This window comes from Ursus maritimus, unplaced genomic scaffold (genome assembly GCF_017311325.1).
Source record: "Ursus maritimus isolate PB19 unplaced genomic scaffold, ASM1731132v1 scaffold_5, whole genome shotgun sequence".
NCBI classification, from domain to species: domain Eukaryota; kingdom Metazoa; phylum Chordata; class Mammalia; order Carnivora; family Ursidae; genus Ursus; species Ursus maritimus.
Window position 1 is genome coordinate 83227081 of NW_024426663.1, and position 4254 is coordinate 83231334.

Below are 4254 nucleotides of genomic sequence, written 5' to 3' on the forward strand. Positions count from 1 at the left end.
AAGAAAGAAAGAAAGAAAGAAAGAAAGAAAGAAAGAAAGAAAGAAAGAAAGAAAGAAAGAAAGATAGATCTTCCTCAAGTTAATAAAGAATATTTACAAAAACCTGCATCCAAAATCATACTTAATGATGTGAAACTTGATGTTTCTCGATTAATATGAAACAAATGATAAGGGTGACCTGTCTCACCACTGCTTTTCAACATCATACTGGAAGTTCTAGTTAATGCAAAGATAGGAAAATAAATGGCAACATATTACAGATTGGGAAGAGGAAATAGAGCTGTCTTTGTTTTCTGATAACATAATCATAATTGTGGTAAATCTGAAAGAATGGACAAAAGCCTCATATTGCTAATAAGTTATAAAAAGTTAGCAGGATACATTATAGTGAACAAAGTCAATCATTTTCCTGTATACCAAAAATAAACAAGTGGGTTTGAAATTTAAAAATATATACAATTTACATTAGCATCCCCAAAATTAATTACTTAGGTATAAATCTAACAAAATATGTACTAGATCTATATGAGAAAATGTACAAAACTCTGATGAATAAAGTCAAAGAACTACATAAATCAAAGGATATTTCATATCCATAAATAGAATGATTCAATAATATCAAGCTGTCAGGTTTTTTTTTTCCAAATCGATCTATAGATTCAATTCAATCCTTATAAAAATTCAAGCAAATTATCTTATGGATATTGACCAGCTGGTTCTAAATTTTATTGGAGAGACAAAGATCCAGAAGATCCAACATAATATTGCAAGAGTTTCAACAAAACTAGAAGACTGAAACAGACTTCAAGACTTAATGTAAAGCTCCCATAATAATCACACTACAGTAAAAGAGTTGGCAAATAGATCAAGGGAACAGAATATAATACCCAGAAGCAGACCCACATAAACATGATCTTTTTTTTTTTTTAAACAAAGGAGCAAAAACAATACAATAGAGAAAAGATAGTCTTTCCAACAAATGGTGCTGGGACATTTGGACAACCACATGCCAGAAACAAAACAAAACAAAACAAATCTAAACATGGAACTTACATCATTCACACAAAAATGAACTCAAGATGGATCAGGGACCTACACATAAAACAGAAAATTATAAATGTCCTAGAAGAAATCATAGGAGATAGTCTAGATGACTTTGAGGTAGTTACAGTTTTTAATGCAAAGACTTGATCTATTATAAAAAATTGACAACCTTCCCTCAATTAAAAAATTGTTTTTGTTGTTCTGTAAAAGAAACAGTCTGGAGAATAAGATAAGGGCTATAGACTGAATATTTGTCTCCCCCAAAAATCCATATGTTGAAAATTAATCTCTAATATGATGTTGTTCAGAGGTTGAGCCTTTGGGAAGTGCTGAGATTATGAGAAAAGAATCATTATTAATGGGATTAGAGTTTTTATAAACAAACAAACAAAACAAAATAAAACCAATATCCCTCACCAGGAATTAAATCTGCCAAATTCTTGATTTTGGACTTTTCAGCCTCCCAAAATGTGACAAATTAATGTTTGTTGCATAAGCCATCCAGGCCATGGTATATTCATTATAGTAAACATGACTAAATTAATAACAGAGCCTGTGAGAAAATATTCGGAAAAGGCATGTCTAAAAAAGGATTGTTATCCAAAATACACAAATATACCTTAAGTCAATTCTAAGAAATTAAACAAATGGTAGAATGATCCAAGGACCTTAGAAAACACCTCACCAAAAAAGATATATGGATAGCAATTAAGCATATTGAAAGAACTTCCACATCTTTTTTCATCAGGGAAATGCAAATATAAACAATGAGGTACCGATACACCTTTGTTAGCATGGTCAACATTTGGAGTAATGGCAACACTAAATGCTGGTGAGTATGTGGATCAACAGCAACTCTCATTCATTGTTGACGGAAGTGCAAAATGGTGCAATCGCTTTGGAAGACAGCCTGATGGTTTATTAAAACAACAACAACAAGCAAAAACAAAAACCTAAATATATGTTTAGTATAAAATCCAGTAATCATATTCCTTAGCATTTACTCAAAGGGATTGAAAACTTATGCTCAAATAAAATCTGACCATAGATATTTATAGCAACTTTATTCATAATTGCCAAAACTTGGAAGCAACCAAGATATCCTTCAGTAAGTGAGTGGACAAATTATGGTATATTTTGGCAATAATACTATTTGGGGCTAAGAAAAATGAGCTATCAAGCAATGAAAAGACATGGATAAAATTTCCATGCTTATTGATAAGTGAAATAACTAAATCTGAAAAGGCTTCAAACTTTATAATCACAGCTATGTGACATTCTGGATAAGGCGATCTATAGAGATAGTAAAAATCTCAGTAATTTCCAGGGGGTTTTTTGGAGTGATAGATTGATAGAGCACAGAGGATTTTTAGAAACTATGAAACTACTCTGTAATACCATAGCGTGGAGACATGTCATACACTTGTCCAAACCCATAGAATATTCAACACCAAAAGTAAATCATAATGTAAATATGGACATTAGTGATGATAATGTTTCAGTGTAGGTTCATTGATCATAAAAATTATAGCACTGTGGTGCAGGAGGTTAATGGAGAAAGGTGCATGTCGATATTGTTGTGAACACTGCTGCCCTACAAAAATAGTGTCTATTAAATACAAAATAAGATAGAAAAATATTTTAAAAAATAGAGATAATCATTAGCTTTTTTTGTTGTTGTTGTTTTGTTTTGTTTTAACAATTGATCTAAACCTCAGTGCTTAGATGCCTTCATTATTTTCTGGCCTTTTCTCTGTAACTTGGTTAAGGGAAAGAATCATGCTGTAAATTGAGTTGCACAACTAAGCAAGAGTGAGTTAAAATGTAGCCCAACACTTACATCTGAAATTATAGAGTTATTAATTTTAAGCCAAAGTCATTAATAAGCAATGTTACTATTACACTTCTTGAGGAAATGCTATTATACTTGCAGAGGAAATTATTATTACTGGTGAACTTTTGCAACCACATTGATGGGACAGTCACATTCAGTCCTGGTATCTCACTATTATTACTATTAATTATGTCAGAGATTCTGCCATTTGCTCAAAGAAGTGATGTTTTCTAGAATTTGGAATAGTCAGCCTTCTGATTATATCTGGTCATCTTTTTTTTACCCTGAAAATCATTCTGAAAACTTGCCATCATTTTTTTCCCCAAGCCCTCTCTATCACCCTCAATTTGGTTCCAGATGTTCAGTGTTTTTGTTTGTTTGTTTTCTTTTCTGTTTTTTCCCCATATCTTCAACCTGATGTAATCTGCAGTCACCCTCGTCCCTAAGCCATCACTCTCCACCTCTTATCATGATGCTAGAAATCAGAACTCTTCCAGAAGTGATTATCACCTGGTAACTGAATCCCAAGTCCCTTAAAATGGGATAGTATTGATGCCAGTATGTTAAATGCTCATCTTGATCCTTCACCTCAATGCCATGTAGCTAAACACTGATCTCTTCCTGGAGTTCCTTGCTCAGTTGCCAGGTCTCATCAAGGGTGTAGACAAATCATGGGAGGGTGCACAAACTATAATTTGTGCAACATTACTTGTTCTCCGACTCACTGGACTGAAAGATTTGTGTAAGTTATTTTATCTTTAATTCTTTCTATGGGTTAATTGTACTGCTCTCATTTTACAGGTAAGAAAGTTACCATTTAAACACTTTAAGAACTTCCCATGATCTAAATAGTTTAGTGATCTATAACGTTTTAGTTATATGAAAAGAATAAATTCTAGAGATTTGCTGTACAACAGCTGACAACACACTACTGTGCATTTATAATTCTGTTGACATGATAGATCACAAGTACTACTGGGGACAAAAAGGGACATAAGGAAACTCTTGGAGATGATGGATGTTTATTACCTTAATTGCAGTGATAATATCATGGGTGTTGGCATAAGAACAAGTGCATCAAATTCTATACGTTAAATGTGTAGGGAGGTCTTGGTATGTCAATTATTCTCTAATGAAGCTCTACTAAAAATCTAATACAATCACATATTTGTCTAATAGTCCAAAAGCTCTAGTTCTTTAGATTCCTTAAATGTTTTACCTCCTTCTTGGTATCTCTTTTCTTAGAAGGATCCTATTTATTATTTATTTATTTATTTATTTATTTATTTATTTTTAGGTGAAACATTTTACAAAGGCAGGATCATGTATATCCTTGAAATTCTCTTTTGGATCCAATCATCCATCATTCTAATTTT